Below are 26149 nucleotides of genomic sequence, written 5' to 3'. Positions count from 1 at the left end.
TTCACACCATCGCCTCTTCTTCTCAGCTGATGGCCTCATGTCCTGCTTCATAAAGACAGGCAATAGACACCATGTGGGCACCACCCCAACTTCCTGTCCCCTAAAGTAGAAGCTCCCAGATCTGCTGTCCTCCCCTCCTCCTTCCACAGCAGAGAGCATCTCTCCCTGTAGCAAAAGTCCCCCCTGCCCACCGTGCTCTCCACCCATCACTTCCTGCTCCCTCAGGAAGCCCCGTGCACCAATGATCCCTTCTTCCACTTCTCCTTCTCCATTCAGCCTTTCCCATAAGCGTATATTCCTGCTCTGGTAGCTCCCACCTTAACAAACAGGTAGACAAAGGATGAACTGGACATCCGGTTAAGACGGTGCAGCGTGTTCGTGCTCTGATGCACTCTTTTTCTCGAAATGTATAGTAACGAGAGAGAAAATATAAAAACAGAAACCAGAAATGCGGGCTTCCTTGGTGGCGCAGTGGTTGAGAATCTGCCTGCCAATGCAGGGGACACGGGTTCGAGCCCTGGTCTCGGAAGATCCCACATGCCGCGGGGTAACTAGGCCCGTGAGCCACAACTACTGAGCCTGCGCGTCTGGAGCCTGTGCTCCGCAACAAGAGAGGCCGCGATAGTGAGAGGCCCGCGCACCGCGATGAAGAGTGACCCCCGCTCGCCGCAACTGGAGAAAGCCCTCGCACAGAAACAGAGACCCAGCATAGCCAAAAATAAATAAATAAATAATTAAAAAAAAACAAAAAACAAAAAACAGAAATGCAAGCTGAGCTCAAAAACAAGAAAACATCACTATGGACCCAAAACAGAACAGACCTGCAAAGCAATAGGCCAGCTGGGCTCCAGATCCAGATGAGGGTGATGAGGTGGAAGGATGCTAAGCCAGGCCAAGAGCTAAGCCAGGCTCGGGGCCGAAGCTGGAGCCGAAGCTGCGACACCGCCGGCTCCTGGAAGGAGGTGGAAGCAAATTGTTCCTGAACCTTCTATCAACCACATCTTTTATTTGCTGTGTTCTGATGATTTTGACCTCTGGGGCCCAGCTGACCTTGGCAAGACTGCCCCCCACCCAAAGGTTAGACAATTCCTAAAGATGGTAAACATCTCTACCAGGACCCAGTAACGTGCTAGGGACTTTCTCAAGGAGCATATAATTCTCTGCTACGAATGGCCAGGCCCTGCTCTGGAATCCCAGGGGCCTGCACTGTGATTCTCCCACTGGGGCTTGCAGCAAGCTGCCCGCCTCATCTTTTCTCACCACTGGCACCTCCAACCCCACAGGGTCTGCTGCATCATATGGCCCAAGTAAGGCTGCTTGCACCACCAGAGCCTGAACCTGTGCCAGAGCCCTTTCTGCTCCACTCAAAGCTGGCAGCCTTCACGCCATCCAGTAGATGGAGGCGACAGTATTCTCAGCTGTGGAATGCACTGCTTCCAGAACCCAAGGGTATCCCACCAGGGGCAGTGCTTCCTTCCCTGTGGTAGGGATGTTATTTTAGAGGAGATGTCCCAGGATGTGCCAGATCTCTGAGCTCTGAAGTCTTCTTTGGCAGGGCTCTGAGTCTTCCCAGGGTTCATTTCCCACCCTCTAGAGTATGTGTGTCTCACAGAGAGACTTCTTGGTCATCCCGTCTCATTGAAGTGAGACCATCCGTCCATCCCAGCATTTCCTGACTCTACCGTTTGCCTGGGTACCTCAGGCCTTTCCACTTAGCTGCGTATTGGTCATCCCTTTCTCCAGGCTTCCAGGAGCCACCCCAGCAAGGAATTCTCGCCATCCCCTGGTGTCCTTGCCAGGATATTAAATCCCATCTCCCAAGAAATTACTTATCCAGTCCCACATTCCACTAGTCTTGATTGAGCATCTTTAAAATTTAATTCCAGGGCTGCTCCCCTGGCTCCTGCCAGCAGATGCTGGATGCTTCCTGTCATTCTTTTGGTGTATGGTCTCTTTCCTCCCTTATCATGCCCAGCCCATCTTCAGCTGGGTTGCACTGGGATGTAACCCTAGTGATCATTCTGGCTGCCAAGAGAAGAGGTGGGGACCCCCAAGAGGGGACAACCGTTGCCTCGTAGGCAAGGTCTCTGCAGTGTCTTCCAATCTAGCAGAAGTGCTAACTCTTGACTGGGGAAGGGTGGGCACCTCTGTAAGCCTGGAGGATGGAGGTGGCGGGTGGTTACAGAGCTGACACACGCAAGGCATTCATTCAGGTGACCCCATCGTATGTTTCAGAGTCTCAGGTTTTCCCCAACGGGGCTCAAATTTTTGTGTTACAGGCCTGCCTTGGCTAAGCTTGCGGGCGTCTCTAACAGCTGTCTTCAGCCTACTCTCCACGGCGTCTGCTCTTCCACTGCAGGAGAGACGGGCCCCTCTGTAAGTTACCACCGAGGCTCTCACACTTGGCCATTAACTGCCCTCAGTTTGTCATTATCGCTCTGCAGGGCATCAGTACAACTTAACAGTAACCAGTCAACTCTCTGGTTTTGTAGGGATGGCTCCCCCATATCGCTTGAGTGCCTGCATCATTGCTGCAGCCCTGGCACTGGGGCATTTTTTCACATCACCACTGGTGATATCGTTAGTAATTAAGCCTCCACCCTGTGCCGAGACGCTTCGTGCCCCACCGACCAACCGGGCTGGCGTCCTCCTGGTTCACTTAGCGGTGCATGGGGCAATCTCAAATGCACGTTTCTCATCTACTGTCTTGGGTTATTCCTGGTACCACTCGGGCTAGTTGAGGTGCTCCAGGAAGCAGACACCAAGACAAGACTAGACATGCAAGAATTTATGAGGGGAAATGCCCGTGAAGGAAAATGAAGAGGCATAAAGGGAACGGTGGGGGCTTAGGGACCTACCACACTGCAGTTCAGGCCCCTGTGAAGGAGACAGGGAAGGATGGAAGGTTAGGTGGGAGAACCTTAAACTGCAATGCAGTGCTAAGAAAGTTCAGTAAGGCTGGAGGGGAGTCCTTGAGCCAAAGTCACCTGTCAAAGGAGTCTCGTGTCTCCCATAAACAGGTTTTCCTGCGGGTCCTTGCTGTGCCTGGACATGTCCTCTGCATGAATGTGGTCATGGGTACCGGAGCACAGCAGCTGGCGCCATCAGCTATTCATGCTCTTAATCGCCAGATATCTGAGAGGTGCATGCTCATGGCCACCACAGAGACACCTCAGACACTGGGATGCCCAGGCGTATGCTATGAAGCAACTGCTTTTATGCATTAAGGAGTAAAAAACTAGCTTGAAAATATCTCCAGGAAACCAGAAACTATAAACATTACATTAACAAAGGAACAAACAGAACTTCTAAAATTGAAAAGTCTGTAACTGAAATTAATTACTCAAAAAGAGTTTAACAGCAGGCTAGACAGAGCTAAAGAGAACATTCCTGAACTGGATGTTGATGTTGGTCAGAAGAAATTATCTAGAACGCAGCACAGAAGACAAAAAATACAGAAGAGAGGATTAAAGGCATAGAAGATAGAAGAGGAGGGTCTGATATACATTTATTGAGAGTCTAGAGAGGATGAAATAAATAAGTAAAAGACCATATTTAAAAGGATACTAATGACTAATAAAAGAGACAAATCCACAGATTTAAGAAGTTCATCAAATCTTAAGCAGGAAAAAAGAAAATCCACATCTAGACACATCAAAGGAAACTAAAACAAAGCAAAAGAAATTTCTGAAAAACCCTAAAACAATATCAATTATTTTAAAATCCAAAGAGAAAGACCTTAAAACCAGCCAGAGGGGGAAACATGAATTACCTTGGAAAGAGTTACAGTCAGACTGAGACCTAAGTCCTTAACAGCAACAAAGGAAGCTTAAAGGATGAGATTTTTCAACGTGCTAAGAGACCATAATTGTCAGCCTAGAATTATTTCAGGGAGGAGGGCAAATAAAGACATTTTCATTCAAACAAAACAGAGAGTTCACCAGAGCAGAAACTCACTAAAGGAAATTCTAAGGGATATACTTTTAAATTTATTTTATTTATTTATTTTTGGCTGAGTTGGGTCTTCGTTGCCACGCGCGGGCTTTCTCTAGTTACGGCGAGCGGGGGCTACCCTTCGTTGCGGTGCGCAGGCTTCTCATTGCGGTGGCTTCTCTTGTTGTGGAGCACGGGCTCTAGGCACGCGGGCTTCAGTAGTTGTGGCATGCGGGCTCAGTAGTTGTGGCCCGGGGGCTCTAGAGCACAGGCTCAGTAGTTGTGGCATGCGGGCTCAGTAGTTGTGGCCTGGGGGCTCTAGAGCGCAGGCTCAGTAGTTGTGGTGCACGGGCTTCGTTCGTTACTCCGCAGCATGTGGGATCTTCCCTTAACAGGGCTCGAACCTGTGTTCCCTGCATTGGCTGGTGGTTTCTTAACAACTGCGCCAACAGGGAAGTCCAGGGATATACTTTTAAAAAGGAAAATAATCCCATATGGAGGGCCAGAGATGAGGAAGGAATGAATAGCAAAGGAAACCATAAATGTTTGGATAAATTTAATAAACACTGACTGTATAAACCAGTAATAATGACGTCTTTGGGGATTTAAAAATTGATACAAACGTAATTGGTATAATCTCTATGGAGGGAAACTTGGCAATATCTATCAAAATTACAAATGTATGTGCCCTTTGATTTAGCAATCCCACCAAGAATTCTAGGAATTTATTTGAAGGTTACATAGTTCTTATTATAATTAGTCTTCCCAAATGCTTTGATTACAAATAAGACTATTTCAGATATGCGCACACTTAGTGGAACTAACAGAATCCTGAAATTGTGTGATTCTTCCAAAATTCTTTGATTCTTACTGGCTCTGTGTTTACCCCCACTGGATTTATAGCAACTTCTATTTCTAAATGTTTTACAATTGAATCACAATTTAAATGCATTCAGGAGATCATGTTATTTAGAGATTCCGTGATAAGTTAATCTATGAAGTTACAAATCTTTTTAATATTATAAACAAAATAGCTCCTAATTTATGTTTTTTAATTGCAGAAAAGTCTCTTGTTGAAGTGGACTACATGTCAAAAGCTTTTAGCTACTTGTTTGAGTTCAAATGAATTTTCCCTAAAAGTTTTATCAATGATGATTATGCTTACAAACAATCTCAAGCAAGCTGACATAACCCACAATGAACTGAAAAATAGAAAAAGGAAAATTTACTATGGCTAGAAAATAGAAAATTGATGAAAAGAATTAGAAATATTTTTCTTCAATGTTGGTGCCTCAGGAAAAATGAGTAAAAATAGTGTAGACGCAATTACATGGGAAGACAAAAAGCGTCTTTTGTGAAACTCTGGGCCCTTTTGAAGCCTTTAGAAGTCTGTGGAAAACTTATAAATTGTATGATTTCCTTTTTCCTTGGAACAATGTCTAACAGCATAACATTTTCGCTTTAAGTCATGGTTAGTGTCATTGGTGGTGCCCAAATGGAAGCTAAGCAAGAAGGAGAAGAGAGCTAACCCTTTCTAAAGCAACGGAGAAAGAACTGAGAGAGGATAGGGGGACAGAGAGGGTAAAAGAGAATGAGTCCGTTCCCAAGAAAGCAATTGCATGAGATTAAGTAAACTAAATTGTAAATGGTAAAAAAGGAAAAGTAGACAGGGACAGGCATGTCCCCTGATTATCACAATGCCTGGCCCTCACGTAAACTCAATACATGTTTACTGAACACAGCAGACCTGGACTGAACTGGATGGAGGATGCCCGGGAGGGAACAGCTTGGGGGTAAATGTTAGTTACCCCTATTGACCACCAGGTGGCAGCAGCATCTCATGACCTCTCCGGTGTCCCCGGAAAAACCCGGAGGGCAGGAAGAGGGGTCAGTCTACAGGTACTGAATTGTGTGTATGAAAGTTCATCAGTCAAGTGTTCATAATTGGGGAAGAACCTATATGACCTTTCTCAAATCAGGTGAAGTGCCCTGGAGTCATACTATTGATGGAATTTTGGCCCCAAACTCCCTATCTAACTTAACCTAAAGTCATTGTTCTTCAGAAATTTGCACCGCCCCCCCAAAAAAACTACATGTGTACATTTCTAACCATTAATATCAAGTTTTAGACACATGGACTGGGTCACTTAGCAACAGTTTTGATGACCGACCTTCAGGAAGAACTATTGCTACAAGATGCTACCTTTTCAGTGGCAGCTGTGAACTGACCTATTTCTCCAAAATACAGTTATTCCAAGCTCCATTATTTCAGACTGATTCATATATGAATATTCCTCTGGGTATTACTAAAATAAAAATCAAGTGAAACAGATTAAAAACTATATTTAATGATCCCCAAAGAACCCCTTTTTTAAAAAACCTTCTCTCTGCCCATGCTAGAGAATGATACCAAGATAGTTTAAAAGTTTAAAGCAAGCTAAGCAGAAAGAAAAACAAAATGTTCTTAGAACGTGTTGACGAAGATGTGGATAAATCCTTAAGAAGATAGAAAACATAACTGAGAGATAATGTGCTTTTCTCTTTCTCTTTTTTTTTCTCATTTATCTAAGCACTGACTGCTAGATTGGGATCACTTTTCATGAATTCTCCTTTCTCCGTGTGCACACTGAAGGTTCACGCCTCTCTTCTCCTTCTGTACTCCCTGGCTGACGACCCATCCTTCTGCACAGTTCTGTTTATCTCCTGGGGGAAAACTGCAAAATTACAGCCCTCACATAGATCTCCCTTTCCCTGCCAAGACTCGATCCTTTATCTGCTGAACACCTGCTACCGGGAATCTGTGAATCTTGGATTGCCCCAAGAACAAGATTGAAGTGAGGTTTCATTTCTTTTTCCTTACTATGCAGGATTTCACATATGAATTCTAACATTTATGCAAGGGTCCTTTGGAACATTTATGCAAGGCTCACTGGAAATGCATTTGATTGCAATGGACTTGAGTCTTGGACTCTTGACACTTTCCAAGGAGTGCTTCTGGGCCTTGACCATTTGCAGTAGTGGGTGCAGGGCCATGGTATCCTTGAAGTTTTATAAATAGACCTAGGATGAATGACGGATGCATACACCCAAATTATTATCCTCAGGTCTACAGTTTAATGTGGATAAAATGTGATGAGGGCAGAACCACAATGAGATATCACCTCAGGCCTGTTAGAACGGCCATCATCAAGAAGCCAAGAGAACCGATGTGGGCGAGGATAAGGAGAAATGGGAACCCTTGTGCACCGTTGGAAAGATTGTAAATTGGTGCAGCCACTAACAGTATGCAGGCTCTTCAAAACGTTAAAAATATAACTACTATATGATCCAGCAATTCCACTTCTAGGAATATATCTGAAGTAAACGAAGACACTATGTCAAAGAGATAGCTGAACCCCCAGGTTCACTGCAGCATTATTTGTAAGTGGCCATTTACAGATGAATAGATAAAGAAGTTGTGGTATGTGTGTGTGTGTGTGTATATATACACACACATACATATACATATACATGTATTTCAGCCATAAAAGACAAGGATTTGCAGCAACATGGATAGACCTTGAGGGTATTATGCTAAGTGAAATAAGTCAGACAAAGACAAATACTGCATGATCTCCCTTATATGTGGAATCTAAAAGACAAAACAAAACAAAAAACCCAACAACCTCATAAGAAAAGAAATCTGACTTGTGGTTACCAGAGGCGGAGGGTAGGGGAAGAGGGAATTAGAGGAAGGTGGTCAAAGGAACAAATTTCCATTCATAAGGTAAGTAAGTACTAGAGGTGTCATGTACAACATGATGACTGCTGTGTGATACGTAGGGAAGCTGAGAGAGTAAACCCTAAGAGTTCTCATTACAAGGAGAATTTTTTTTTCTTTTTCTTTTTTTTTGTATCTACATGAGATGATGCAAGATACCTAAACTTTCTGTGATGATTGTTTCTCAACGTATGTAAGTCAAATCATTAAGCTGTACACCTTAAACATATACAATGATGTGTGTCAATTATATTTCAATCAAAGTGGAAAACGACAACAATAACAAAAGGTGTGATGGGAGTCCATGAAATTAAAAATAGCATTTATAAAAAAATATCAGAATTCTCCTTTGTTCCATTTACCATGTAGGACCTACTTTGAAGGGAAGTCTTGTAATATACAGAAGACAAGGGCAATATATTTGCAGAATATAAATGCTTGCTTTCTGCAGGTTCGACAACCTACAATGATTCTGAAGTAGTCTGATATGGCAGCAGTGTAAAGTATATTTGCTGATTTTGTGGATATTTTTTAAAATATCCTTTAAAGTTGAAAAGGAAGGCTATTTAATAGATCATAGAAAATCATGAATGCCAATGGAAGTAATTTGGGCTTTATTTATTAAATTAGGCAACAAAGGGCCACTAAGATATTTTGAGAAGAAAATACTAGTATTTGTGCTTTAGGAAAATAACTCCTTGAAGGATGTAGATCCAAAGCTGAAGGCAGGGGAAATAAGGAGTAATTGCAAAATGTTGGGCAATTGCTGATGAGTCCTGGATTTGTGAGGTGACTGGGACAGGTGAGAAGTATGGAAGACTTTGTGGGAATTGAGTTTATGGGGCTTGGGGACAAGGGAGTGGTGAGGGAAGGAAATAAGCGATGGTTGGGTGGTTTCATATTTTGGGTCACTAAGAAGATAATGAAGTCATTAAGGGAGGGGGCAGGGCAAAAGAGGAGGAAAAAGTATGAAAAGACAGTGGGTTTGGCTGGAGGAGTTATTAGTAAGACACAGCCGTGAAGACGTCTAACAGGCATCTGAAGAGTCTGTGTAGATCTCAGGAAGAGTGAAACTAGAGCTATAGATTTGGAATTCTTCTGTGTGAAGGCCAGAGGTGGAGCCGGGAAAATGGATAATCACCGTGTGAGAAAACACAGAAAGAAAGAGAAGGGTGTTGAGAAGGGACCCGGGGAACATTTCTATTCTGGGGTGCAGAGATGGCAGAGGAGCCAGTGGGGAGCACTGAGTAGCCAGAGAAAGGGGAGAAGCAGCAGGGTTCAAGGACAGGAAACCCAAGACCGCAGCCAGTTTCAAGGACAAAGCTTGAGACTGGGCTGTGGATTAGTTTGCTAAGGCTGCCATAACAAAGCGCCAAAACATTAGTATTTACCACAGACCAAGTGGCTTAAACGACAGAAATTTATTTTCTGAAGTCTGCAAGTCCAAGATTAAGGCGTGGACTGCGTTGTTTTCTCCTGAAGCCCTCTGTCCTTGGCTTGTAGAAAGCCACCTTCTCCCTGTGTCTGCACATGGTCCTTCCTCTGTGTGTGTCTGCATCCTAATCTCCTCTTCTTATAAAGACACATTGGGTTAGGGCTCATCCCCATGACCACACTTCACCTTAATTATCTCTTTAAAGGATCTACTTTCAAATACAGTCACATTCCGAGACACTGGAGGTTAGGACTTCAGCATATGAACTGGAGCGGGACACAATCCAGCCCATAACAGGCTGGGAGAACTGAACATTGCTCACTGGCCAACTAAGGGATATGGATTGTAATGGCCAGAGTTAACCCTCACTGAGCACAAACTACACGCTGGGCCACGTCGGGAGCATCTCACGTGTGTTAACTCATTTTAGACTCATAACCACCCTCTGAGGTAGGTGCTAGTATAATCATCACCGCTTTCTCCAGAGCAAGAAACAGAGGTACCAAGAGATAACTTGCCCAAGGTCACACAGCTGGTAGAGCCCCTCAGCTCAGTTTCTATGCAGTGGATTTTGGTCAATGATTTCTTAGTTTACTATCAGCAGCAGAGATCTGCAGAAGCAGTGATGTTGCTGAATACTAAGTAAAACAGAAGCATTTTCCCATCAGCTGACACTGACTGCAGGCCTTCTTTGGAGTGACGTGAATTCTGCTGGCCTAGGTGCAGCAGTTTGAGGAGAAAGGAGAAGAAACGATAACTGACAGATGGTTCTGATCAAAATGCCTCTGACTGAAAAGCACAAAGAAAGTAACCCTCTTATGACTTCAAATGTATTACATCTATTATGACTTCACACTTATTCAAATTGTGCTTCTTCCTGGTGGGGCTGCAATCCAAGAAAGTACTGTAAAATGCGGGGAGCAAATATTCAACATTGCACTTATATGTCTACAAATAAGGGTATTTAAAAATTGTGGTATGTGCAAACTGCTTTTAACTGCTCTGGATTTTCTAGTGATTTGGGTTTTATTGGTTTTTAATCAGAGAAAACTGGGTCAACTCTTTTTGACTCCAGATTAGACTTTAATGTGGGAAGGCCGAGGAGAAAGAAACACGCACTAAGATACACACACATACACAGTCAAACATGTACACTTGGAAGTAAAGAAGTGAGAGGAGAAGAAATAAAATCAGGTCACTAAAAGAGAAACGCAAATCAAAACTACAATGAGGTACCACCTCACATTGGTCAGAATGGCCGTCACTAAAAAGTCTACAAATAACAGATGCTGGAGAGGGTGTGGAGAAAAGGGAACCCTCCTGCACTGCTAGTGCGAATGTTAAGTTGGTGCAGCCACTGTGGAGAATAGTATGCAGGTTCCTCAGAAAACTAAAAATAGAATTACCATATGATCCAGCAATCCCACTCCTGGGCATATATCCAGACAAATCTATAATTCAGAAAGATACATGCACCCCTATGTTCATAGCAGCACTATTCACAATAGCTAAGACATGGAAACAACCTAAATGTCCATCAACAGATGAATATGCATGAAGAAGATGTGGTACATGTAAACAATGGGATACTACTCAGCCATAAAAAAGAATGAAATAATGCCATTTGCAGCAACATGGATGGAATATACTAAGTGAAGTAAGTCAGAAAGAGGAAGCCAAATACCATATGATATCACTTATATGTGGAATCTAAAATATGAACCTATCTATGAAACAGAAACAGAATCATGAACATAGAGAACAGACTGACAAGGGGGAGGGCATTGGGGGAGGGATGGAGTGGGAGGTTGGGGTCAGCACATGTGAGCTATTATATACAGAATGGATAAACAACAGGGTCCTACTGTAAAGCACAGGGAACTATATTCAATATCCTGTGATAAACCATAATAGAAAAGAATATGAAAAAAAGAACGTATACATATGTGTAAGTGAATTAGTTTGCTGTAAGCAGAAATTAACACAACATTGTAAATCAACTATACTTCAATTAAAAAAAAGGGAAAAAATCAGGTTACTAAAATTAAATTTCAAGCAGCACCCACCACTGAGGGTTCCTAAGAGAAGGTGGTAGCCTGTCACTTTAATCTAGGAGCGAGATTCCCCAGGCAATGGCTCAAAAGACGGGAAATGGCTCTAGAAATGTCTCAGACACAAGTCCCTTCTTAGACCCCTCTCCAGAAGAGCTGCCTAAAAAGAGAAGGCAAAAGAGCCTGGATGAAACTGCCTGAGGGTGAAAGTCTTCTGCGAAGACCGAGACCTACCACCCCTGTTGAATGCCTGACCCATCACTGGCACAACCAACGCTTTACTCTACCAGATCTCAGCACTACCTGCAGAAGGGTGTTATGGCCACACTAGCCCTCCTTGCTTCTCGGAACCACAGTCCCGTTCCATTGGGAGCATCTGACGGGCTGAGCCCAGTTCAGTACCCCACTGGGAACATCTGGCTGGCTGAGCTAAGTTAACGTACCGCCTGTACTTCCTTCCTGGTTCCCCTAGTGGAAGGCAGAATTCCCTGCCTTCCATCAAGGCTCCCAGAGTGGGGCTGCATCCAAGCTTAGGAAGAGGGTTCAGAGGTTGGGAAAAAAGAAAGTCCACTACAATTTTTAAACACTTGTTGGAGACACTGAAAAGTTTGAAATCATGAGATGTCTAAATTAGAAACCTAAAAATTCTTAATGTATTCAGTAAGGACCAAGTCCTTTAAAACATACATACTTTCTTTCCAAGGTAATGCAAACTACTTTTTGGGGTAAGGAGTTAAATGCGGAGGGATGGCAAAGAGAGACAAGACTGTTAGAGGCCAGAAGAGGGAGAAGAAGGAGAAGAAAAACTGAACCAACTCTGAATGGCGCTGCCCTGTTGTCTCAATGCTCCCTACGGTTTCCTGAGGTGGGTGCTTGAGTCCCCAGGTAACAAGAGAAAATCTGAGCTCGAAGTAAAGTGGTTGTTAGGGTCACCCAGCTAATATGTGGTGCAGCCAGGAACGCAGCCAAGATCTCCTGACCCCCAACATTCAGGCTTTTCCCCAGGGCTACTGTAGCTTCATCTGGTGCTCCTAGGAGAAGCTGCTGGGCATGTGTACACACACACACACAAAAAAAACACAAGTCAGAAAAAGAAGAGAAAAAGGAATACACACATGTGCCTCCATATTTACGCACATGTCCATTATCTCCATGTTCACTGAAAGAGAAAGAAGTAAGAAGGGACAAGACCGCAGATTCTGAAACAATAGTCAAACTCTCTAGGTGTATCTTTCCATATACCAGGGTCACCCCTCCTGCTCCTCCTCCTGGACACTTTCAGAGACTTACAGCCCGGGGAGTGACTGATTCTTAATGAAGCCAGGGTAGCAAAAGCAGTCACACCCCAGGAATCCTTGAATGGAGCCAAGATCAGGACTTAATCAAATAGGTAGAAGGTTGCTTCACCTGTTTGTAGGGAGAGTCTTCCAGCTTGCACCTTGGACTTTTCAAAAGAGGCCAAGTGTGCTCTCTGCTAAAAAGAAAAGTCCCCTTTCTCAACACACTTTTTGTTGTCACTTGTCAACACACTTTTTTCTTTTTTTTTTTTTTTGCATTGAGAAACCAGAGCAAAACATAGAAGTGAACTTTGTAGCTGTTTAACTCAAAAACCAAAGACCAGCCAGACTGTTTAGAAGCCAACAGTGATCAGGTGACCGTGACTTTTAGCTGCATGTTTGCAAACACACGTGTATATTGCTTTGTGTATATTCATGTACAAAATCACTGTAGTACACACAACCTTTCTACAGTTCAACATTAACCAGTACTGGCCCTGTGATACATTTTTCGGCCTTCACAGAGTTAAACAGAAATCCACCAGGAGGTTCAGCTAATATGTGGCTGTACTGAATATATTTAAGTCAAGAAATTCTCAACATGACATTTCTCTGGGCATTGAGCCCAAATTAGTTTCATGGAGCTTCATCTCCCATATTTATTTTTAAGTAAATGCTTTATAAATTATTATTCTATCATCCATGATATAAACTTTGAAGGATCAATATATAAGAGTGAAAAAGCAAAAGGCTGTGCAACTTACAACCACAATGGCAGAAAAATGGACTTTTCATGCCAGTTACAAAATAGGAGCCAGAAGAGTCAGGAGAATTTTCTGGGCTTTATGGCAGCTCAGAGTCCATCTGTTTCATCTGCTATTTGGCTGTGTGAACGGCTGGACTTTATTTCCTCTACATCATACTGAACTTTTTTTTTTTCCGCTAAAAGAATCTTTATAATGGAAAAAATAAAAAAACATTAATAGAAAGCTTTAGCCATCTAAAAGGTAACCTTAACTTAGTCCATCTCCTAGCATCACAATTTTGAATCAGCTAATCTTTTTTTTTAAAAATATCTCTATTGGAGTATAATTGCTTTACATTGTTGTGTTAGTTTCTGCTGCATAACAAAGTGAATCAGCTATACGTACACATATATCCCTATATCCCCTCCCTCGTGTGTCTCCCTCCCACCCTCCTTATCCCACCCTTCTAGGTGGTCACAAAGCACCGAGCTGATCTCCCTGTGCTATGCGGCTGCTTCCCACTAGCTATCTATTTTACATTTGGTAGTGTATATATGTCCATGCCACTCTCTCACTTCGTCCCAGCTTACCCTTCCCCATCCCCGTGTCCTCAAGTCCATTCTCTACATCTGAGTCTTTATTCCTGTCCTGCCCCTAGGTTCTTCAAAAACTTTTTTTTTTTTTAGATTCCATATATACGTGTTAGCATACGGTTATTTGTTTTTCTGACTTACTTTACTCTCTATGACAGTCTCTAGGTCCATCCACCTCAATAGAAATAACTCAATTTTGTTTCTCTTTATGGCTGAGTAATATTCCATTGTATATATGTGCCACATCTTCTTTATCCATTCATCTGTTGATGGACACTTAAGTTGATTCCACGTCCTGGCTATTGTAAATAGTGCTGCAATGAACATTGTGGTACATGTCTCTTTTTGAATTATGGTTTTCTCAGGGTATATGCCCAGTAATGGGATTGCTGGGTCATATGGTAGTTCTATTTTTAGTTTTTTAAGGAACCTCCATACTGTTCTCCATAGCGGCTGTATCAATTTACATTCCCACCAACAGTGCAAGAGGGTTCCCTTTTCTCCACACCCTCTCCAGCATTTATCTTTTGTAGATTTTTCGATGATGGCCATTCTGACTGGTGTGAGGTGATACCTCATCGTAGTTTTGATTTGCATTTCTCTAATGATTAGTGATGTTGAGCATCCTTTCATGTGTTTGTTGGCAATCTGTATATCTTCTTTGGAGAAATGTCTATTTAGGTCTTCTGCCCATTTTTGGATTGGGTTGTCTGTTTTTTTGATATTGAGCTGCATGAGCTGCTTGTATATTTTGGATATTAATCCTTTGTCATTAGCTTCGTTTGCAAATATTTTCTCCCATTCTGAGGGTTGTCTTTTCGTCTTGTTTATGGTTTCCTTTGCTGTGCAAAAGCTTTTAAGTTTCATTAGGTCCCATTTGTTTATTTTTGTTTTTATTTCCATTTCTCTAGCAGGTGGGTCAAAAAGGATCTTGCTGTGATTTATGTCATAGAGTGTTAAACAAACAAAAACTTTTAGCCAATGATTGGGCACAGATGTGTTGCATTACGTACTGAAATAGGCTTTATGTGCACCTCCTTTATATATCTTAAATAATTTATTGTATTTGGTCTCTAGAATCCTATTTCTTTGAGCATTTAACCCCCCAGTTCAGTGTCTAGCACAAAACAGCGATTCAAGAATACTGGATGTTTGAAAGGCATAATCAGTCCACATAAACTGGAAAAGCAAGCAAAATTATTTAGAATTAGTACTACTTAAAGATTTTTGTCTGGTGTTTAAAAAAATTCTAATCATTCTTTTTTCTTTTTTAATAACATCTTTATTGGAGTATAGTTGCTTTACAGTAATCACTCCTGTTTGTACTAAAAAATGTTATTTCATGGGGTTTGACTGTATCATACAATAAAGGTTGTTACATATGAAATATACAATATTTCAAAACAGTCCATATGACATATATTTCTTGGTATTCATAGATTACTAGCCAACGTTGTGTGAATTGAATTAAATTCCTATCAAATTGGAATCATAGATCTGGAAGAAATCTCAAGATAGCAAACAGTGCAGCCTCGTCCCACATAGGTAGACCAACCAACCTCCTGTAAAAGGCAATGATGGTCTTTGCACATTTAGAGATATCTCCATAAAGACACCCTCTAGGGCTTCCCTGGTGGCGCAGTGGTTGAGAATCTGCCTGCTAATGCAGGGGACACGGGTTCGAGCCCTGGTCTGGGAAGATCCCACATGCCGCAGAGCAACTAGGCCCATGAGCCACAACTACTGAGCCTGCGCGTCTGGAGCCTGTGCTCCGCAACAAGAGAGGCCGCGATAGTGAGAGGCCCGCGCACTGCGATGAAGAGTGGCCCCCGCTTGCCGCAACTAGAGAAAGCCCTCGCACAAAAACGAAGCCCCAACACAGCCAAAAAAAAAGTAACTAATGTTCAAGTACAATTGGTGTCTTTAAAAAAAAAAAAAAAAGACACCCTCTAGAAGGGCTGCCAATGTGGTGAATCACTGAAGGGAGGGGAGACTCCAACAGGGAGGCTGATTGCCCACGGCCGTCTTCAAGGCTGTTGGGTAGGTTGGACAGACTTGCCCCCAACACAGTCTCATTGGAGGAAGCCTGTCCTTGTTCCTTTTGTGGGGGAGTTTTTGCCTTATCCTAATCAGCCTGGGGTCACTGCCTGGAACCTACGTTTATTGAATGGGGGAAACCAGGTTTGGCCCAGTGAACCAAGCTGTGCAGTGTAAAGCACCAACTAGGGAATTAGGGCAACTGCCAACCTAGACTTCAGCACCTAAGACTAATGAGGTTGACTGCAAAGGTGTGTGCCTTTGAAGTCCTCTTACAATCTAGGTTGGAATACCACGGCAGCATACAGCAGACACAGCATAAAGCGGTGACAGCTAAAGCACATGGGCACCAGCAGCCAGCGTGTCTTCCCAGGCAGAACTGGCTCTTGGGTGAATCCAGTTAGCAAGCCAAGAGCCATCTAGAGGCGTGTCCCTCTACAGAACACTGAGTCACCCTGCTCACTGTGCCAATTGTGTTAAAATATACCTGTGGGATTTTAACTCATGGAGGTGACTAAGTGAACACGGAGAGGCTAATGCCATTGAAAGAATTTGTTACTTACATTTTCCAAAAGAAGGGAACATACTACAGCACACGGGGCCATGTGGGGAAGCACCAGGTTTGGTCAGGGCAGAAGCAGGAGCATGGGGAGAGCACAGGCCACAGAATTTACTGGGGTTTCCCTGGGAAAGGCAAAGGATTAGTTTGAATAATTCTAGTATGGGCTTTGTTTTTGTTTGTTTTTTTAAAATTTATTTATTTATGTATTTATTTTTGGCTGCGTTGGGTCTTTGCTGCTGCACGCTGGTTTTCTCTAGTTGTGGTGAGCAGGGGCTACTCTTCGTTGCGGTTCATGGGCTTCTTATTGCGGTGGCTTCTCTTGTAGCGGAGCACGGGCTCTAGGCACACGGGCTTCAGTAGTTGTGGCGCACGGGCTTAGTTGCTCCGCAGCATGTGGGATCTTCCCGGACCAGGGATCGAACCCGTGTCCCCTGCATTGAATACTAGAATACACTATTCTAGTACCACAGGGTTCATTCTAGATTTCCCCCTTGCTTATTTGTAACTTTTTTTTTTTTTTTTGGACAGTGAGAAACCTGGCTTGGGTCTACCTAAACAGTTGCTAATAATAATGACTCAATTTTGAATGAAGACAGAAAGCAAAGGAAGCAATGTGCTCTTCATAACAACTGTCCACACTAACCACCACTCTGCTGTGATGTGGCCAAGAACACAGGTCCCAAAGTCAGTCCCCTTGGGTTTGAGTTCCAGCTTCACTTAATAACCGTGTGTTTGTGGGCAAACAAGTCAAGTGATCTGTGCCTCAGTTTCCTCTCCTCTCAAAAAGGAGTCATGAAAGTACATACTCCATGGAGTTGATGGAAGAGAAAATGAGTTTATAGAAGCAAAGCACTTGGGACGGTGGCTTATGGTAAGTGCTAAATAATTAACTTTAAAAAAAAATATTTATTTATTTACTTTTGGCTGCACTGGGTCTTCATTGCTGCAAGCGGGCTTTCTCTAGTTGTGGCGAGCGGGGGCTACTCTTGGTTGTGGTGCGCGGGCTTCTCATTGCGGTGGTTTCTCTTGTTGAGGAGCACAGACTCTAGGCATGCGGGCTTCAGTAGCTGTGGCGCGCGGGCTTCAGTAGTTGTGGCTCACGGGCTCTAGAGCGCAGGCTCAGTAGTTGTGGCGCACTGGCTTAGTTGCTCCGCAGCATGTGGGATCTTCCTGGACCAGGGCTCGAACCTGTGTCCCCTGCCTTGGCGGGAGGATTCTTAACCACTGCACCACCCGGGAAGTCCCAATAATTAACTTTTAAAAAAAAGTCTATAACAGAAGATTTATTTGACCAAAATATCCAATAGCCAACAGTGACCTGATGACTTCCAATTTTAAGAGTGTTTGTAAATATGACTCATAAATCAATATAATACATAAAGAAAAATCACTTCAATATGGAAAATCTTCAGTTTAATATTTGTTCTAGATGAATCAATGCATACCTCTACAGCAACCTCTTTAACCATAACTTCTCCAAATTACACATCATTCATTTAGCGTGGTGTCGTAAGATCTACTTTCAATCCCCTTTTATCATTATTATTGTTTTCAACTGGACTTATATCCTTTTCACTGAGAAACTTGAGAACTTCAAAACTCTCTTTTACTTGAAGTCTGATCTTCCTTTGGGTCTGAAGTTTTTATTTTATTATGTAGTAGTCCATCTCTTTAATAATCCCAATGAGAAGGCAGCACAGGAGTATTAGTATGCCACCTTGACATTTTAGGAATATTTTAAATCTTTGCAGTGGCAGTTTCTTTAAAAATGTAAAAATATCTGAAATATTCAGCCTTCACAAAGATATAAAAGACATGTCTTGAATTTATCATCCACGAATATCTTATTTGAGCATTATAGCTGCTCTGCAGACAGCTTGTACTTTTTCCTCTCAAGTTCACGGCTATTGGTTCATAATTAAACAAGGTCTTGTACAGTCAGGTGAAATTAAAATATTATAGAACCGGAGGGAACATTCAAAGTCGATCAGAGCAATATTTACAAAACTCACTTAGTCAAAGGAGTAACGTGGAACTTATTCAAGAGAAGCTTGGGATTCTTGTTAAACACACAGATTCCCACTCCCTTCCCCTAGAGAGTCTGATGCAGTAGACCTGATCCTGCAAATCTGAATTTTTAACAAGACTTCCAAGTGATGTTCATCATCAGGAAAGTTTGGAAGCACTGATTTAATCCAAGATCCTGATTTTATAAGGAAACTGAGGCCCAGGGAAGAGGATCCCCCGCTCCACCCACCCACCCAATGTTCTTGAAGCACCTCCTCTTACAGGGGTATGCTGAAAGGTTTGGGACAGTGCACTGCTATGCACGGCCAGTGGAACCACAACGTGGTACAGCCTTTCAGGCAGACAGTTTGGCAATACTTGTCAAAATGTTAAATGTGCTTATCTTTTGATGCTGTTATTACAGATGAAAACAGAATTTCTTAAATTGTCACTCAGACCACTTGCATCAGAAGCACCTGTTGAGGATGTGGATTTCACCATCTCATTTCAGTTGACTGAATCATAATCTCTGGGAGTGGGACCCGGCAATCTGCATTTTTAACAAGGTTACCAAGAGGTTAACAAGGTTCTACTGAAGTTGTGAGAAATGCTGCCCTTACGAGTGTGAGAGTCAGAGCCCTAGCGGGGGGACATCCAAGCAGAGAGGCAGTCCCCCTGGTATGGGATGTGGGACTTACCAAGAAGGGTAAGAAAAGTATGGGCTTGGAAGGGCAGTAAAACAAGCAGCACAGAGATGGTGTCCTCGTGGAGGTGCAGCCCAGCGTGGGGTGTCAGAGCCAGAGCAGATGAGTCGTTTGAGGGGGTCGGGTGCCCTGGTGTGGGGTGTGGGAGCTTGAGTTGGGTGAAGAGGGCTCCTGCACAGCAGAGTGACCCAGCACCGGGTGCGGGAGCCCACAGAGGGTTAGGAGAGGCTTCTGGGAGGGCGTGGGCCGAACGTGAGGTGTGCAGGCCACGGGGGTGGGTTGGGGGGTGGTATCAATGGGGAAGGCACAGTGGCAGCCTTGGGAGGCTGGTTACATTCAGGGGTATTGAGTAAATACATAAATACACTGAGGAGAAGGAGAGTCAGTTTTCTCCCTGTTCAAGAAGGGAGTTACAAACACGGAAAGGAAACAAAACTGGAGTGAATGCTGTGATGTTGAGTTTGAACTGAAGGAATTCATATGAACTCGTGGTTTTTGACAGAGAAATAGATAAGCATGTAAATGTATCTACTAAGAGGGCCTGGGTGACCCTCCAATATCGGTGAGTTCACCTAGATGCCCAGATATTAGTTTCTAAATACCATTCACTGCCCACTAAAAGGACCTGGGGTCCTTGGAGAAATGGCTGAGTCAAGCTCTGGGACAGGGAAAGGATTAAAGGGAGCCTGGAAAATCTTCCTGTGACAGAAAACAAGGAGATGCTCAAAGAATGATGGGGATATGGGGCTTCCCTGGTGGTGCAGTGGTTAAGAATCCACCTGCCAATGCAGGGGAAACAGGTTTGAGCCCTGGTCCAGGAAGATCCCACATGCCGCGGAGCAACTAAGCCCGTGCGCCACAACTACTGAGCCTGCGCTCTAGAGCCTGCGAGCCACGACTACTGAGCCTGCACTCTAACGCCCACGAGCCACAACTACTGAGCCTGCACTCTAGAGCCCACGAGCCACAACTATTGACCCCGCCTGCCACAACTACTGAAGCCCGTGCACCTAGAGCCTGTGCTCTGCAACAAGACAAGCCACCGCAATGAGAAGCCCGCACACCGCAACAAAGGGTAGCCCCCGTTCGCCACAACTAGAGAAAGCCTGCGCGCAGCAACGAAGACCCAACACAGCCATAAATAAATAAATAAATAAATTTATATTAAAAAAAAAGAATGATGGGGACATGTCAGAGAACACAGGAAATAGAATGAAGGAGCTCCCATAGGCCAAATCTAAGACAATTTGAGCATAAAAAAAAAGATGGTGCAGTTGCCAGGAACGGGGGAGAGGCGAGCATGGGGACTTGGTGTTTAAGGGGCACAGAGTTCACGTGGGGAAGATGGAGTCCTGGAGACGGATGGTGGTGATGGTTGCACAACAGTGTGAATGTACTTAATGCCCCTAAACTGTACACTTAAAAATGATTAAAATGGTAGGTATTACATTTATTTTACCACAATAAAAAATGCTGGAATGGATTATAACACACTAAAAAATAATCCATGGGTCCCTAGGGATAAAAAAACAACAATAGTCATGGCAGAAAGAGATAGGGAAAGTTCTTCACATAAAAATGCTGGCTGGTAAATGTAAGGAAAAAACCCACCATTTCGGAACCATGAATGTAATAATTGATGTATGTAAGCATGGCTCTTGAATAAATGCCAAATGCAGTGGGTGAAAGATTTGTTAGGGAAAAGGATATTCATATAGTCTTAAAGTATAACCCCACAGATAGTTATTAGTACAGAGGAGAAAAGAGGCCTTTGCAGTGGTATCAGATACACCTGTCAGATGCCACTTTGCGTCATTCAGTGGTGCATGGGACCAACGACGGGACAAAACTGACATCACAGGCCTCCTGATGTGATGAGGTGGGAAGTATAAACCTAACCATGGAGTTTTCTGGACAAGGATTTTCATCTGAATCTTGAGGAAATCATCTAAACCCAGATTGTGGGATATTTTGCAAAACTGCCAGCCTAGACTCTTCATCATTGTCATGAAAGATTTTAAAAAAATAAAAAGCAGGGGGATGTTCAAGATTGAAGGAGACTAAAGAGACAGGACAATTAAGTGCCACGTGGTGTCCTTGACGGCATCCTGTTTAAAAAACAACAAACAGCTGTACAGGACGCTTTAGGGTAATTGGGGAAATGTGGATATGGACTGTATATTAAGTAGTATTTATTATATCAATTTTAATTTGGGGGGTTGATAATAATACTATGGTTATGTCAGAGAATGTCCTTATTTTTACTTTCAAATGGTTGAATAAAAAAAGCCTTTATCTACAAACAGAGATATAAAAGAGATAGTAACATGGCAACATGTTAATATCGCCTGGTGAATCTGGAAGACGCTTACACAGGTATTCATTTTATTCTTCTTTCAATATTTCTGTAGTTTTCACATTTTTCAAAATAAAAAGAATCTAACTTTCTTGGGTGTGTCTCAAGAAGTAAATGGCTCCAAGTTTTGATTTTTTAAATATTAAAATAACAGTGTTACACCAACAAAACTTACAGATACTTAAAGACACAGAAAGAGCACGATGCCTGGGAACACCCAAATACGGCGAATCAGTACCTGCTGCAATCGAGCAGGGGCCTTGTTCTTGTTCAGCCTTTAGTGCTCAGCACCCTCTTCATATTACGTGTGCAATAGAAGTTGAACGGATGAGTGAGGGACTTGTTTTATTTTGGGATTTGGTGGTCTAGGTAAATTCTAGAAGAGGTGATTTGGATTTTTTTCTACAAAAAAGAGTTGAGTGAGCTGAAGGGTAAGAGCTAAAAAAAACTGGCGTGCACAGCACAGTTCAGTAAAGTCGGGCCCCTGCTGGCCTACCCGCTGCCCCTTCCCCTCCCCCAGGACACCAGTGGAACAGTAGTCAGGCCATTTTAAAACTGAAAGTGTTTAGTAGCCAGACAGAATATTGGTTGTGTAGAATTACCGTTGTGCATAATTTATTATGGTTTTAAAAAGTTCTGGTACAGGATACGAATTTGAAGGATATAGCTTCGTTCCACAGAATTATTGTAATTGGATCTTACTTGTATATATGTCTCAACATCTGTAAATAAACAAATAAGGGAGCTTACTCTATTTTAGAAAGAATAACCTTTAGTGGGGCATTTGCATTCACACACTGAATGTGCTAATTACAAGTACAATTTTCATCTGTTCATTAAAGCAGGTTTCCCAGGTCTTGGGTATTCCCCACACTTCAAGATAAAACTATAGTATTTCCGTGTGTGTGTGTGTGTGTGTGTGTGTGTGTGTGTGTGAGAGAGAGAGAGAGAGAGAGACAGAGACAGAGACAGAGACAGAGAGAGAAAGAGAAATGTACCATACATACAGAAAAGTGTATAAACATGTGCATATACTTTAACAAAAAATATAAAGCAAACAGGTTAAAAAAACCTCAGAACATTAACAGAATTCCTCTCCCCAAGTTCAACATTATCCCTCCCTTTAGAAGTAAGCACTATGTTTACCTTTGCGGTACTTATTTCCCTGTTTTTCTTTATACTTTCACCTCTTACGTACACATCTCTAATCAATATAGTTTGGTTTTACCTGTTTTTGTGACCTTTATGTGAATGAAATCTTTCTGTACAAATTCTTTTGTTTCTTGCTTCTTTTACCCAACATTATATTTTTAAAGATTTACCGAAGGTTTTGTGTAGCTATAGTTCATCCTTTTATCATTGCTCTATTGTATTGCATAAATAAACCACACAATATATTTATCCACTACATTCTTTATCAGACATTTGCATGCTTCACTTTTAGGCTACTGTAAATAATACACCCTAAACATTTCTTGTACGTGGATCTGGAGCATATATGTGTGAATTTCTCTAGGGATATACCTAGGAATGGAATCACTAGGTCATAGGATGTGGATATCCTCAATTTTCCTAGATATGGCCAAATTGTGTCTGTACCAATTTGTATTGCCACCCATCACTGATGACAATACCTGTTGCTCCACATTCTTACCAACACCTGATATTTTTAAACTTAAGTTTTTGCCAGTGTAGCAGCTACATGAGTATCTCACTGTGGTTTTAGTTTTCATTTCACTGGTTCTTAATGACGTTGAGCAACTTCCCATATGTTTATTGGCAAAATACACTTCTTTGAACATATTTTATTACATAGACCGTTTTTTCTCCTTATTCAATTTGAATATCCCTAAATCAGACAAATTTGGGAGATTATATTGCAGTTAAATTTCTTAAAGCCAAATTCACAGCATTGAGTCAACATCAGGAAATCAAGAACTAAGAGAAAGAGAGAGGATGAAGTGGAGAGAGAAAGACTGAGAAATAATAAGTAGAAATAAAGATTTTAATGGAAAATTCAGAGGGATAGGAAAGGAGATATAAAATAGTTTTAAAAGATAGGGATGAGGGAATACCATCCCGTCTTTTAAAGAAGCTGTTTTTCGTGGATTATAAAGTTGGAATGGGGAAAAATTGCAAATTAAAGATGGTAAAAGGAAAATGGAACCTTATATTCTTTCATTACGTAAGAAAGAATGTCAGTGAATACGTATTCTAAGAGTCTACCCCGCAGAGTATACAAGAGGTACCCTCTGAGAGCCTCACACATACAAACATGGCATTGGAACTTCTGTTCCTTTTCGTTAATAAGACAGCTATTAAATGTTTTCTATCTCTTTAGCAACCACAGCATTCGCTCAATGTGGGTCTCCCTCTGCAGTGAGCCAGGTAAAATCTAACCTGTTTCATGTTGCTTACTACTGAACTGGAATGATCGCTGTTGCCCAAGGTGTTGCTATAATGAGTAACTGGCAGGGAAGTAGCTGTGGTTATCGAGGTTTCTGGTCTGGCCTGGCACTGGGAATTCTTAACGCTCATATGCCTATCTTTTTCAGGACTGTCTAGACAATAAGATTTAGGAATTGTGGATTAGGGCTACTGATTCAAAATACCTAGAGATGTTATTTATTTTAACGTTTCAGTTGCAGAAGAGCAAAAACAAAAACACAAAAGTCACTAGTTTGATTCAGGAAAGAAAAAGTTATCCTTACTTAGAAGTTCCAGTTTATATAATCCCTGATCTCCTTGAGGAGACAGGGGATATGAAAATACTGAAAACCAGTTCATCTTGTGCTACACATGAGTTGATTCAATAGCTTAAACTTAAAGTTTATAACAATAATTCATTCAGAGATGGATTACACACTAGTAACGAATTCTTACACACATCACTGAAAATGGAGACCACATTTTACAAAGAAATAAACTAAATCACATCAAATTACTGAAGAGTTACAGGCCAAATTTAGGACTATAGATGGGTTACTTAATGCTATTAGACTTGTACTGATGTTTCTTTCCCAAGATTCAATCCTGAATCCTTAGGCCTTTACAGAATTTCAGATGGGTGACATTCGACCATGTATTTGCAGTCCTGACCTTTTGTTTGAGCTTGAGTCCCGACCTTTAACTTTCTGCTGGGTATCTCTAATTTCTAAAATCAAACCCCATATCAGATCCCTCTTTGGACGTCCTCATTTATTTCAGCTATTTGAGTTTCTCTTGATGGTCTAGATTCTTGGACTCATACCAGATTCCTCCTTGTGGTCGACTTACTGCTTAATCTAATCAGTAGCAAATTCTTGCCGGATCATTCCTTTTCATGCCTCCCTCACTTTATTTCTAATCCAGACCTTTATCTCTCTCATACCTATATTATCACGCCAGCCTCCTAACTAGACGGCTCCAGCCAGTCTTGGGCTCTTGCACACCAGATTCACCTTGGAGTTTCCAATATCCATTTCCTTCTACAAGCACGCCCTGCCACGCCGGTCCATTTTAGAATCAATGTCCACTCATCTCGACCCCACCCCTTTTCTTTAATGATCGTTTTCCTTATGTATACTGCTTTGACGAGACCTTTCTGACAGTCCCCATTCTCTTAATTTACTGTCTGAATTCTCCCTTTGACAGTAAGGAAGTATATAGGAGGCTGTGTTCTTTAAATTTTATGATTGGCTCCACCTGCAGTGAAGTTAACAAGCAAGTGGTTTTTGCACCTTGCTTTTTTTCACTTAAAGATCCTGGACATCTTTCCATGATCAGCACATACATTATCAGCACATACATTTTTATGCAATGCTTTTAAAATGCCTGCTGAGTATGGATAATTCATTTACTCAGTCCCTTAATGATGGATGCTGGTGGTTTTTCCAGTTTTGTTATTATGAAGCATGCTACAATGAACATCCTTGCATATCCTGAGGAAATTTAATACCCGTAGGTAAACCTGTAGCACCGGGATTGCTGGATTAAAAGTATACACATTTTAAATTTGGATAGTTATAACTAATTATCTGTTGAAATAAATTTCACTGTCTACTCCCATTTTTGATACCGCTAATTTTCCTGCCACGCAGGATCTGGACGTTGACGTGTGAGCTCTGTTTAATGGCAACTCACCCTCACAGACTATTAGTACCAGAGAAAATGTAAAGCTGGGAGAAAAGGGGGTTGAAGGCCCGGAAACAGACTCTTCAGCGGCGAGTGGTACCATAGACTGTGGTAATCTGGCTAGTGGTACCATAGACTGTGGTAATCTGGCATCCGGGACAGCAGACAGCACCATCCTTCTCTGCCAATGATCAACTGGAACCAAATGAAATCTAAATGTATCCATCTATAAACTAGGGATAATCTTCATTGTCTTAACCACTAGGAATTTTCCAAAGGGATGGTACTATGTAAACTGGGTGAATTCAGAACAGCAGAGTGAAAACTTGATCAAGACAAAAAACCCTGCAGAGGAGCAATTTTCCTTTCTGTCATTTTAACTGCTTTTGTGTGACCAAATGTTTCCTGTGCCACCCAGTGGGGGAGAAGAAGCGAGCTTGTCTCTTAAATGCTTCAGAGTTTTGTTTGTCTATTTAGGGTCCCTTTTTGAAGTCTTGAGATTTATAGAACAATAAATGTCATTTACCGCTGTGTGCTATTTTGGATTCCTCATCGGTTTCAGAAGTTGGGTAAGA

The 26149-nt window shown here is 42.3% G+C and overlaps 1 protein-coding gene across 11 annotated transcripts in view; it reads right to left on the bottom strand.

The window, feature by feature from the left end:
* LOC309619735 (uncharacterized protein) overlaps positions 1–26149 on the bottom strand; it is a 329240-nt gene that overhangs the window by 300822 nt on the left and 2269 nt on the right. For 2 of the 11 annotated variants that reach the window (XM_082375353.1, XM_082375356.1), the window contains one exon: positions 1563–4402. The exons of 5 other annotated variants lie outside the window; for them this stretch is intronic. The gene's annotated coding sequence lies outside the window, so the exon portion shown is untranslated. 4 more of the 11 variants (XM_082375355.1, XM_082375348.1, XM_082375352.1 and 1 more) reach the window with 4 other exon arrangements.

Source organism: Balaenoptera borealis (assembly GCF_965194805.1).
Source record: "Balaenoptera borealis genome assembly, chromosome: 21".
In the NCBI taxonomy this organism is placed as follows: Eukaryota; Metazoa; Chordata; class Mammalia; order Artiodactyla; family Balaenopteridae; genus Balaenoptera; species Balaenoptera borealis.
This window is presented reverse-complemented; position numbering and strand designations above follow the sequence as displayed.